Below are 14136 nucleotides of genomic sequence, written 5' to 3'. Positions count from 1 at the left end.
ATAGTGTTGATTACATTTAAATATGTTATCCAGGAGGGTCCCCAGATAATATGCTCACAGTGTTTCTTTTAAAGGGTGAAAATTAAAGCAAATTTCTGGTACCAAAATTTGCTTTTACTTTTTATTTCTTGATTTAATATGGTACTGTGAAAGCCTTTTTGAAATTTAAACTTAAAATGTTGATGTGGACCCTTTTTAGGCAATGTACAGTTATCATCTGGCTAAACATTACAGTGATCGAGCAGAATGTATGCAGGAATCATTTTCCCTCGCTGCATAAGGGGAGTAATCTTCGCCGTACGTATTTAGATGTTAACATAGATACATACTTTATAACTCAGTTTTAGTGCATAACTGACTCTCTAGTCATCGACCCTTAATAATTAGTATTTCATCGATTCTTTTAATCATTATTCTTTATCTGGCGCATTTTCTACTTGAATATTTTCTATATAATTTATAGACACCAAGTACCAAGTAAAAGCAGGTGAAGCTAATTCAGTGGCAGAATACACATTGCGTATATTACACCGTACAGCACAAATCTCTCGCACTATCGTAATATAACAGACGTATGCCAGGAAAATGATGACTTTGTTATTTCACACCTAGAAAACTAATACTATGTAAATTAATGGAGTAAGGACTGCTGATGTGTCCACGGGACATTTGAAACAAATATTACAGACTCTCCGAACACAAAATACTGGATACAAAAGGATATGAATCCACCCTCTAAAAGAAGTGGCACATATTCACCCACAATAACGACACAGGCAGCACATTAAGGCCGTAAAGCCTACACAGGCCAAAGAAAGACTCAAACCATAGACACATTCAGAGTAAGTTCAACAAATCAGTGTTCACGATGCATTTTAACTGTCATACATGCAGATCTTTCAAAACTTGGTATTCTGAACATCCCAGTGCTCCAAAAACCAGTTCCCATTCCACGTTATATGACCGCTTAAGCCCACAATCACTATCCAATAACAGCAGAAAGAGGAATTGTTTTTTATTTAGTTTCTTGTTTTTAAGCCTATTATTTCATTTCTATCGCAGGGTCTCGTACCGATACTGCAATCGTTTAAAAAAATATAATGGTCACCTTGCGTATAAATTGCAACATTAACTGCCAGGTAGTTTAATACACGACATTAACACACAACGCAAGAAATATCAAAACAGCGATAAGTACGAAATTTACTGCTCTGACTGCAAATCAGCTATAGCGGACAAACGGGAAGAAACTTTAGAAGGCAGTGCAAGAAATACGCAGGAATAAAAAGAAAGAAACCTGGAAGTAAATCCATCTTCGCAACTGACCTCATACGAGATGGTCATACGGAACACAGTCTCAAAATCAACCACTTAATTCGTTATACAAAGAAGAATGGGGTACTTTGTGGACATCATGAAGAAACATAAATTTACGCCCGTCTGAAAAAAGGGGAAATGACGCTCAATGAGCAGGTCGCATTAAGAAACGACAGTTATTGACAATTTCCTTTAAAAGTACTCTGCACTTCCGTAGGTGCATCCAGATGATAGTAAACTTTTTCTTGTAAACAATCCATCCACGACATCTTAGCACTTTATGCAGTTCCCCGTTTTGTAACTTCTGCATGTTCGCACCATAGGATGTAGCCTTACACTCGATGTGAACGCATCATCCACTGAATCTAATTTAAAATTTTATTTAATTTAAAAAACTTTCTTTTATCTTTTCATTGGTAATGCATGCAATTGAAAATTTCGAGTATGTCAGAATAAAATTCCTTTTAAAGCTAAAGTATCCGAATTTTGTGTGTGAAAAAGGTACAGTTTTTCTATAGTCATTATAGGCTCATTTTTTCCTAAGATATAATTGAGCATATCACTTTTAAATCTACGTGGCTTGTACTTTCTTAATCATTTGACTTTGCTTCACCATAGTACAATGTGAGATGTACATGTATTATTCTGTACTTATATTGTAGATGTGTAAACATAGTTTCTAGTGTGATGTTAAGTAAAATGCTTACAGATCCATTTTGCTATGTATTAACAATTGCAGTTTTAGATTCACTTGAGATGGGCTAGATGTGAAGGCCTACGCCGGTCTTGGACTTAAAGAATATATCAGCAAGGTGAGTGGCCTTCCGGCTATTGAGTATTTGTTGCGCAACAGCAGACATCGAGAAACTAATAAATGGCGCAAAAATATTTACAGCCACTAACTGACTATACAGAAATTGCGTCATGAAAGAAGATTTCTACATGAACGGACCGTAGCTGAAAAGAAATAGTTCTAATCAATATCCATTGTTTAATGGCACGCCATTCAAATCATTTGGTTTTATACAGAAATTAGATATGGGCGAGTAAGTGAGAAGGAGGGAAGATGGACATAGATATGAGCATTTACACACACACACACACACACACACACACACAGACCAGGAACGTACCTACAGCTTTTGCATTGGGGGGGGGGGGGTCCGACACTATCATTTAGGAAGATAAACCTGTCTTCGCCCACCACATAAAAAGGTTCTGCTGTTAACGCCAACAGAGTCAACCAAACTGAAATTAAAAAAAAAAAAAACACAAATACGTTAGGCATCCATATTACATGCGGGTGAAACCGTAGAGAAACACTAATTGACCCAAGCGTCTTTAAATAAAACATACGTATTGTAGCTGTTGAGGTATTTATTTATGAAAAAGCAACTAATTGTAAGGTAACATTGGAGATAATTATATATTGATTAATCATTTATATTAGTCTTTGTATTTAAATTGTGACACTTTGGCATTTTGCTGTAATTTTAGGTAGTAAGTTAATTTAAAAATAAACCTTAATTACTTTAATTTAAAGTATTATACCTAGCCATTTGCGTCTTGCTGCTAACTTACTAATAATTTCTTCACAATCTAGTTGCACCGCCAGATCACGATGAACACTTATTAGAGCAAGACGAGTAAGACTTTCACCTCCCATTTTATTCCTTATGTAAGTTTGTAGCCTCTTCATACTCGAGAAACATCTTTCAAGGGTCGCCGTTGACACTAGGAGTGTGGCTAATATGATAAGAAGGTTTTTTTTTTTATCGAAGGCAGTTCATCACACTGATCAATAACTTCTATTGCAGTGACAGGTTTTTCCTCTACAGATTTACAGTGATTTTGCCATATCTCGTATTCAGTCACAATTGTTGTGCCTACATTCTCACCAAGAAATATTTGCGCTACCTTCTTAAGATTTTCTTTTGTCCTGGAGTCATTATTGGTTTTCTCAGACAGAAGCATCTAAATTCCTACGATTGTTTCCTCATGTGGTCTACAACGAGCATCAAGTTCTGTGATCACATGTTCAGTAAATGGGTAAAATACATTTCGACGATAATATATTTCAGCAGTTTCTCCTGGTACATTGCTGCGCTGGGTTTGCCTTCCAGTTCTTCTTGGAACAGTTATGTCACTTGAGCTCATCTGCTTTGCCTGCTCGAAATGTAATAATGATCAATAACGGTTCTTGTTATGGATGTCTAGTCATACTTTCAACAAGTCACTTAACGTTTCTGCGAGTAGCTTAATAAGTCTTTTAGTTTTAATGTCTGTTATCATGGAGAAAGACTGTTCGGTATCTGCATTCCCGTGCATATATTACATGTTTTGTACTTGGCAGTGACAATTTACGAGGATTCTACATATCGCCAAAGGAAATTGAATTCCGCTACATTTTTAACAATATCAGAATTTCGCCGCTACGCCACGAACGCCAAAAAACTCCAATACATGTAGCGGAATTCCATTACAGTTGGCAAGATTGCTCTCACTTCCGTTGCACACATAGTGAGGGTGGGGGTAGACACCCCGCCGCAGTACACAGCTATTTCTTGCAGCCTCAATTCCTCCATGATTTGTCACTACGTCAACCAAGCGCACTGCGCGACTATTTTGTGACACGGGGTTTCAAAAGCAGGTATTTGTCTAATATTGGCGTTTTTTGTGTAAACTAAGGAAGGGGGGAGGGGTCCGGGGTCCGGACCCTCTGGAACCCTCCCCCCCCCCCCCGTTATATACGTACGTGACAGACACAAATGTGAATGATTTTTTGAACTAGTGTGTAAAAAATTAATTTACTTTTACAGTATTTCTATGCGACTACCTTCGGGTGAGGGAAATGAAGAAGAGGATACTAACATTAGCAGGCACTAAAAAAAAAAAGTTAGCTCTCAAAATTACAGTTGAAGTGATTTCCGATATTTTTCCGACTGCCTTCAGGAAACATCAGCTGTGCAGATGACACACTGACCAAACATTTATTTGAAAATTCTGAAACAAACAGCAGTAAACCAGTTATTCAGCTAAAAACAAAGCAGTAACAGAAAAATCCATAGCTCTCATTTTTAGTAACCACTATTATTGTAAAACATTTTCTAGTTTCAGATATCCAATAAAATAAAAGTCCACTTCTCTGGTGAAAAATTTTTGAGGAAGAATATTAAGAAGATACTGTAGACGCAGAGAGGTAAAAATAAATATCCACGTATTCTGCGGACAATTTGGTAGGAATAAAATTTCATTGTTGTTGGATCGTTCTGCATCCCTATATATACTCTGATCAGCCAGAACATCATGACCACCTACCTAATGGCCGGTATATCCACCTTTGGCACGGATAACAACGGTGACACGTCGTGCCATGGAAACAATGAGGCCTTGGAGGTCGACGTTACGAAGTGATTGTCATGTCGTGCCGTGTCAGAGTATTGAGCACTTGTGTAGTGTCAACACTGTATGACAAAAGTGTGGCTGTCTCTGGAATAGGGAAAAGGGGGGGGGGAGGAGAGAGCGGCAGTGGTACCAGAAGTATGACATTAAGGTGGACTGCAGAACATAGATTTTGATGAAGTACATATAGAACGTCAGAAAATGATGTGAAAAGTCTAGTTTATTTTAGGATATTATAAACACACACAGTCGTTTTTTTATCTTCCGCTTTGAACAATTTATTTCTATGTTTCAGTGGGTATATATTGCTTACCAGTTAGAGAAATAAAGATAATATCAATAACACACATATTATTTGCAAACGAGTAACCGCTATGGCACTACTTCTGCTTGGTGTAGTAAATTATAACAGTTATTCTCACTATATTGCACTCACTTCATTGCACCCTGGCACGCGTGGCAGGGATGCTGGATACGTAGCAGAGGTTTACTATAGCTTGCACAGTCACCAAACCTACAAGTCAACAGCTTCGTATGTGTGGGGACATTTAAATTTCTTGCTTGCTTCAAAGCAAATAGCAATGATTAGGTAATTCACAAAATAATTGCAAACAACAGTGAAATCATATTTTACCAGCCTGGGATTACCGAGGTGCTGTGATAATCCATGGTCCAAGTGTGTACTGAAACAAGTGGATTGTGTGCAACATACGCTTCAGAGGCTGTTATTGACATCGAAACAGCTTTTTCTGGTGTTTTACAAGTATAGATGAATTTTTCGGTCACTTTGAACATTGGCTGAAACAATAGGCGATAAAAGTACACAACGGCGTGGGACCTTTTATGTAATGTCGCCTTGAAAAGTTGTTGTGAGTCAGTATCACAAATGAACAAGTCTAGTATGCCATTGGTCGCTATCTTGCATTTACCGATTCATTGTTGTGGCGGAACGTTGTTTTCGTCCAAAATAGATATTTCAGGATATGTTCATATTTCAGTCTTTTTTCTTTTAGATAAGAAAATGTGACGTAGTAAGTTCTTTTGTTAAGCATTCTCGAATTCAACCGATGCCTTTGGCGCCCCTATTTGTCTGAGGTAGGAGTAGCAGTCGTTCGTGGGAATATCTGTAGTTCTGAAGAGGCATGAAAGTTGATTATAATCTACAATGAGACATAGATAGCGACCAATGTTATTCTCCGAGCTGCAGAACGTATATCTCTCTACACATCCGCGATTAGGGAAACGCTGGTTACATGCGTATAGGAAATAACTCGAGATGAAAAACGTTTCATATGAAGATTATCCTCTTTCTTTGGGTGCATACGAAGTAGTTTACTCTTATGCCTGTAAACACGTGGACGAATAACAGTCGCGCTCGTGCAGTATGCCGTAGTTCAATGTTATCGTTGATGTCGGCTGTTATCAACATTGTGAGCTACTTGATGGCACAGCAGTTATGTAGGTTAGTCGCGTGTCATTAATACTGTAGTAGGTGGGTGATACATGAGGGAGTATCTAAAAATGAAAGTGGAAGACAATCGAAAGGTGATTCTGTCAAAATACGTACCATTAAGAAGTTATCCAAGAGCTGCGAAATTCCCAGAGCGTCCTGAAAGGCTTGCGCAGTCGTGCAGTCTAATCTTACTTCCTGTTATGCAGTGGTTCCTAACCTGGGGATAATTACCCCCTGAGAAGTAAAACTAAATTTTACAAGAGGTTAGGAAACTAAATTATTATTTTAAATATAACTATTATTACCACTATTTCTTGAGACTAAAACTGATGACGTTGGAGGTGGAGGGAACTAGCTAACATCTGACTGCACTCGGGGCTAATGGCCTCAGGAAGGTTGGGAAATACTCTTCTTATACACGACGTAAGCTTGTGAAATGAAGCAAATACGGCCCCCTGTTTTTCATTGCTCAGAAGTAAACAATGGAATTAGCTCGCTTGTGAGCAGACCTGCTTTGTTCAATAATTAAGTCCACTTGTTAACAAATCTGCTTTGTTCAATAATTGAGAAACAAGATTCTAACAAGAAATACGGAGCCACTAAGGAGGAGCTCATGAGGCATGTCAACAGCATCATATTGGACCTTCAATTGTTTTGTGCAGGATGGTCAGAAGCAGCCGGAAAAGCTTCTACGGAAGTTACACAGTAGGTTGTGCTGAGAAATAATTGTTAAGAAAAACGTTCAACATGTTGCGCCGAGTTAACTAACAGTGAAATTAAACAATCCGGCCCTTGCCCCCGCAAATTCGAGTGGCCTGTCAGAGACGGTGTCGCCAAACGCTTACTTCGTTTGGTTTCCTCAACCCGATGAAGACTGTGATACAAAAATTGTCCATGAGGCGGTAGCAATGATCGAACCCGAACCAAAGGCTGAGCAGTCTTAGCTACGAGAACAATTGACATTAACAGTATCTGGTGGGCGCTGAATTTGCGCGCGTAAAGGCCCTATGCTAACAAACGCGGAAACGCTGCAACAAATAGATTCTTTCTCTTAACAGTTATTCTCAGCACAGCTTACTCTGCAGCACCCTTAGAAGCTTTCCTGACTATTTCTGACCACCCTGGATAATGTGCTACTTCTCAGGGAAAATCGCATAGTTTCACAAGGACGGTTTGAGACTGGCCCGAAAGCCTTCAACACGTGGTTAACTCTAAGCGAAGTTCTATTAAATGCTGGAGCTTCTTTGTGAAGCTTTTACTGTTGTGTTAGTTCCTTCTTTCCTGCAGAAATGAATCAACTTTTGTTCGTTTCCCGGCCCTATTACTTAAGCAAAGTGAACATAATGTGCTATGCTACACTTCTCGCATTTTCACCTAATTTTTGACAGGAATGCTCTATATTAGCAAACTAATGTTGGAAGCAAAATGATAGTGCTTTACACCAATTCTACCACTTATACAACGGTATAAGTGGTTGGATTACGTATAATTTTTCACATAAATGCGTATTTATAGCAGAAGAGGTTAGATATCGGTCTCGCCAGCGGCACTGTTACAGCACCTGCGCTGAAGTACTGGTCAGCTGCAAAGGCAGGCATTATCTGACGCAAATGCTGTATTTAACTGACACACATAGGCTTGTGGCAGTTGTGAAACAATAGTTCGTATCATGGTCTTTAGGTATCTCAACAATATATGCGCACACCACCTTCGGGTGAGCTGAATTAATAAGGGAAAACATCATTTTCTAGTACTGTAGCTATAGAGATTAAATTCTGCACCATCAAATCAACTACTTCTAACGAAGTATTCGTTTCATTTATTTCCGCTATTGAACGTCGGGATGTACAACGTGTCTGACATCTCACTGTGGCTGAGCGCGGACCATGATAGTGTTTGTTGATTGCGTGGGAGGGAGGTCATTGCAATTAGACACCACATCGTTGACACAAAGTGAATTAATAACGTACTTACTAACTTACACTTACTTACATATTATCCTGGTCCCACAAACCTTATTCGGAATTTGGCCTTGCCAAGCAGTCTCCTCCACAGCGTTCTCTCCACCGCTTCTTCTTCCCTTCCTCCAGTAATCTGAAGATCCTTCGCCACCTGCCCCCCCCCCCCCCCCCCTCATCTTGTTTTAGGTCTCCCTAAATCTCTTCACACTTCGGGTTTCTTCTCAGAGACTTCTCTCGATCTTGGTCCCTCCTCTTTCCTATTAACGTGCCCGACCCATCTCAGCCACCAAGTCTTGCTGTTGTTCCACAACAGTAAATATGTTTCATTACACAGCTCACTGATATCTCTGTATTTTTTTCCATTCTTCGCCACCCTCCTCTCTCCCAAATTGGTCCAAATACCTTCCGCAGGCTATTACTTTCAAAACCCTTTGTTTTTATCTCTATATACTTCCCTTTCTCCATAGGTCTGCATCATATACTAATAATGGTCTAATTACAGTTCTGTATGCCGTTATTTTGTTTTCTCTTGATAAAATGTTGGATGGCAGTAGTTTGTTGAGTGAATATGATGCTTTTAACCTCGCCTCTATTTTTTGTTTCTCGTCATTTCTGTTGTTTACTCGGACCCCCAGAAATTTTAAAATTTTCTGCTTCTTCAAACACATGATCATCAATTTGTGTGGTTGAAAGTTGGTCGTCTATGATTCTGCCGTGTGCATACACAAACTCTGAGCTTGAGATATTATTATCGCGCGTAGTAGCGAGTGAATAGTTGTCGAGGGAAGTCGGAAGCGCTCGGACGCAGCGTGCCGTGGAGAGAAGCTGCACGACGCGAGAGGCCGCAGCCTGCCTTGATCGTCCTAGTGGCGCTGGGGGTGAATCTGGTGTTAGCCGAGGAGTTTTTTTGGTAATTTGTCTTAATGCTGCACATAGTTGTCGGTTGCTTGCGCGCAGGAGGGATGTTGTCAGATTTATGTATGCATACATTGAGAGTAATATTTTTATCTTTGTTGTGGCCAGAAACGTGTTCATTGAGTGTTGACATTGTGAAAAATTTAAAAGTCTGTGCAACGTTTGTCAGCGTTTAAATCTTCAATTTTCTCAATATAATAAATTAAATTTTTTTATTGTTTTCTTTCATATTTATTACACCGCTGAACAAACCCCTCTTTATCATTCATAATATGGCAGTAGGAGTTGCAGTTAGTCCATGCATTGCACTCTGCATGGATCGCAGTATTGGTTTTGAAATATTTTAGCATGTTGCTGGTCACGCAGTTGCAGCCGCAAGACTACGTAAGTTTTCTGTTGCGTACAGAAACATTGCCGAACAGTTGTTAAGAGTCGTTAGAGAATATTTTTTAACTCGCAGTCAGATACAAGAGAACATACTTTTTTTACGAATTGCAGGTAACCCTACCTTCCTATGTTGGGCTACATTTTCTTCCTGACCGATACCGTACCTTCACTGTCCGAGGCCAATACGGGTTCCCAAGCCCCACCGTCACATTCCCTGAAGTGCATTGCAGTGGGGCAGCATGAATGCTTTGTGGATAAATTTGCTGTCTCACCAACATAGTTAGACCGCAAAACACCGGTGATGCTGTATTGTAACATGCCTAAAAAAACAATTAACCCTAGGACGCCCAAGACTTTTTCCAACTTGGATGCCTTTTTAAATAGAGGTGGAGCCCCTCCACGCTCACACCGGCATGATGGCCAACACAAAAGGTCTACTGCCATCTCTGCATAAGGGTTAGTATTCACTAAAGAGAGGTGTCGCAGGATGTGGGTACTGCGATGTTTGCGTACGTCTGGTTAGGATTAACCATTAATACGCGCTCATCTGGAGATAGATTGGTCGAAATCTGACGAAGGGTAGCGGTTTAAGGGCAGAGGCATAAAAGTGCCAGGGCAAGAGCCAAGGCGAAAAAAAAAACCTCTGCGATAGTTAGGTCGGGTGGTAAGAGCAGTAGCGTTTGTCTTGCTGCCTGCGATAGGTTGTGCAAGGGTAGGCTTTGTTAGTAGTGGGTATCATGCTTGTCGATACCTTGGCGTTGTGCGTTGTGCTGCTCGGCGGCTGGCGCTGGGTGCTGGTACGGAGTCCTCGTTCAGCGTCAGCAACCTGCAACAGTTAGGTTTGTTATCGATCTTGTGTCCGATAGGACATATACCGGAGACACAGTGTGAGGGAATGTTGGCAGCTTGTTTGTGTGCCTGTGGGCGAGCTCGTCGGTGTCCCTGCTGTGGCCTGTTGGTCGGCTCTAGTAGCAGCTGGTAGTTGCCAATCAGTGTTGATGATGTGCAGGGGCTTACCGACGTTTGTCGCTGTTTGCGTATGTTAGTTTACCACGGGTGGCTATGCCCTAGCTAGCAGTGTCTTTGGCCGCTTGTGTTTCTACCTGTGGCTGTGATACTTGGATGCTTAAGGGGAGGGGGGAGGGGGGGTAGGCGAGCCCACGGAAATTAAATAAGTTTACTGACGAAAAATTACAACTTTCAAAATGGTTTATGTATTTTAACTAAGGCATCGGTTTATAAATTTTGTTAATTGTTATAAATATTGGATTGAGTGAATAAAAAATTTACAAATACAACATACAGATCTGTTCATAAACAGTAGTAGAGTCCTCAACTTCAAGGCAAGAGACACATTTCACAATTTTTTCTGAATGTGTGTTACACATATGTTTATGACACTGTCGACAATAATGTTTTGGTTTACTTAGATTGTTGTACTTCTGCTTCTTTGTTTTGGCTTCTCTTACACAAATATGGCACCGACCTTTCCCTGCAGGATGCTGAGGTGCTTCTGTTGCCACTTCTTTGATTTTCTTTTGTAGAATAGTCCACATTGATTGAACAATTTGGTTAGATAACCCTCTTGCATTGGCACTTCTTTCTTCTACCTGAAATTTCACTAATTCCATCCCAGCTTGCAGAAATAAAGTTTCCGTTCATTGTGTTTCTTTTCAAAAATAGCTCTGTGCACTATGGGACTTAACTTCTGAGGTCATCAATCCTCTAGAACTTAGAACTACTTAAACCTAACTAACCTAAGAACATCACACACATCCATGCCCGAGGCAGGATTCAAACCTGCGAACGTAGCGTAGCGCAGTTCCAGACTGGAGCGCCTAGAACCGCTCGGCCACCCGGCCGGCTGTGTTTCTTTTCATTCCAACTTGGATGTTGCTGGATGAATATGGTGGTTGCATTGATAGCACAAATGTCGATGAGAGAGCAAAATACAGATAGAGGCCATCTCTTTGTTCCCCTCTTGCAGGTGTACATACGCGCCATTTGATCAATGGTATCAAGTCCACCTTTAGTGGAATTATAATATGCATTTATCTCGGTTTTATTCTTCTCTCCCCCAACAGTGCCTTTATCTTGGTGCATTGTTGACAACATCGGTAACTTTTTACTTGGTTTCGTTTTTACTATGTAGGACACCAAAGTTACTGGAGGCCTACCTGTTGATGGGTCTGTGAAAAGGAACATTGCTGAATATAGCCCTCGATTTGACGTGTTTTTCATTATGTCTGTTTGACTGGAGAGTCCCTACTGTAGTAACTTTGAGTCTTGGTATAACTCTTCCGCCAAATCCACCGATGTGTAGTATCGGTTTGTAGTAATATTTCAACCAGTATTTTTCACAGGTGCTACCAGACGTTTGACGGCAGCTGCTGAACCCCCTTCTTCTTTCGACAAATTCTGAACATCACCTGCATAAGGTTCCATATTCAAAACGTATCTGTCAACTGCATCGGACATCATGCGTATAAGTTTATCCTTCATAAATACTTTGACCTACCACCATGAACGATGGACCTTGCCGTTGGTGGGGAGGCTTGCGTGCCTCAGCGATACAGATAGCCGTACCGTAGGTGCAACCACAACGGAGGGGCATCTGTTGAGAGGCCAGACAAACGTGTGGTTCCTGAAGAGGAGCAGCAGGCTTTTCAGTAGTTGCAGGGGCAACAGTCTGGATCATTGACTGATCTGGCCTTGTAACACTAACCAAAACGGCCTTTCAGTGCTGGTACTGCGAACGGCTGAAAGCAAGGGGAAACTATGGCCGTAATTTCTCCCGAGGGCATGCAGCTTTACTGTATGGTTAAATGATGATGGCGTCCTCTTGGGTAAAACATTCCGGAGGTAAAATAGTCCCCCATTCGGATCTCCGGGCGGGGACTACTCGAGAGGATGTCGTTATCAGGAGAAAGAAAACTGGCGTTCTACGGATCGGAGCGTGGAATGTCAGATCGCTTAATCGGGCAGGTAGGTTAGAAAATTTAACAAGGGAAATGGATAGGTTAAAGTTAGATATAGTGGGAACTAGTGAAGTTCGGTGGCACGAGGAACAAGACTTCTCGTCAGGTGACTACAGGGTTATAAACACAAAATCAAATAGTGGTAATGCAGGAGTAGGTTTAATAATGAATAGGACAATAGGAGTGCGGGTGAGCTACTACAAACAGCATAGTGAACGCATTATTATAGTCAAGATAGATACGAAGCCCACGCCTACCACAGTAGCACAAGTTTATATGCCAACTAGCTCTGCAGATGACGAAGAAATTGAAGAAATGTATGATAAAATAAAAGAAATTATTCAGGTAGGGAAGGGATATGAAAATTAATAGTCATAGGTGACTGGAATTCGTCAGTAGGAAAAGGGAGAGAAGGCAACGTAGTATGTGAATATGGATTGTGGGTAAGAAACGAAAGAGGAAGCCGCCTGGTAGAACTTTGCACAGAGCACAACCTAATCATAGCTAACACTTGGGTCAAGAATCATAAAAGAAGATTGTACACATGGAAGAAGCCTGGAGATACTGACAGGTTTCAGATAGATTATATAATGGTAAGATAGAGATTTAGGAACCAGGTTTTAAATTGTAAGACATTTCCAGGGGCAGATGTGAACTCTGACCATAATCTATTGGTTATGAGCTGTAGATTAAAACTGAAGAAACTGTAAAAAGGTGGGAATTTAAGGAGATGGGACCTGGATAAACTGACTAAACCAGAGGTTGTACAGTGTTTCAGGGACAGTATAAGGGAACAATTGACAGGAATGGGGGAAAGAAATACACTAGAAGAAGAATGGGTGACTTTGAGGGATGAAGTAGCGAAGGCAGCAGAGGAACAAGTAGGTAAAAAGACGAGGACTAGTAGAAATCTTTGGGTAACAGAAGAAATATTGAACTTAATTGATGAAAGGAGAAAATATAAAAATGCAGTAAAGCAAGACAGGAAGTGCAAAATGCCTACGCAGGGATGGCTAGAGGACATATGTAAGGATGTAGAGGCTTGTCTCACTAGGGGGAAAGTAGATACGGCCTACAGGAAAATTAAAGAGACCTTTGGAGAAAAGAGAGCCACTTGAATGAATATCAAGAGCTCAGATGGAAACCCAGTTTTAAGCAAAGAAGGGAAAGCAGAAAGGTGGAAGGAGTATATAGAGGGTCTATACAAGGGCGATGTTCTTGAGGACAGTATTTTGGAAATGGAAGAGGATGTAGATGAAGATGAAATGGGAGATATGATACTGCGTGAAGAGCTTGTCAGAGCACTGAAATACCTAAGTCGCAACAAAGCTCCGGGAGTAGACAACATTCCCTTAGAACTACTGACAGCTTTGGGAGAGCCAGTTCTGAGAAAACTCTACCATCTTGTGAACAAGATGTATGAGACAGGCGAAATACCCTCAGACTTCAAGAAGAATATAATAATTCCAGTCCCAAAGAAAGCAGGTGCTGACAGATGTGAAAATTACCGAACTATCAGTTTAATAAGTCTGCAATTAATAAGGCTGCAATATACTAACTCGAATTCCTTACAGACGAATGGAAAAACTAGTAGAAGCCGACCTCGGGGAAGATCAGTTTAGATTCCGTAGAAATATTGGAACACGTGAGGCAATACTGACCCTACTACTTATCTTAGAAGCTAGATTAAGGAAAGGCAAACCTACGTTCATAGCATTTGTAG

The sequence above is a fragment of the Schistocerca gregaria genome, chromosome 3 (assembly GCF_023897955.1).
Source record: "Schistocerca gregaria isolate iqSchGreg1 chromosome 3, iqSchGreg1.2, whole genome shotgun sequence".
Lineage (NCBI taxonomy): Eukaryota > Metazoa > Arthropoda > Insecta > Orthoptera > Acrididae > Schistocerca > Schistocerca gregaria.
The sequence above is the reverse complement of the archived record's forward strand: the minus strand, read 5'-3'. Positions refer to the sequence as shown.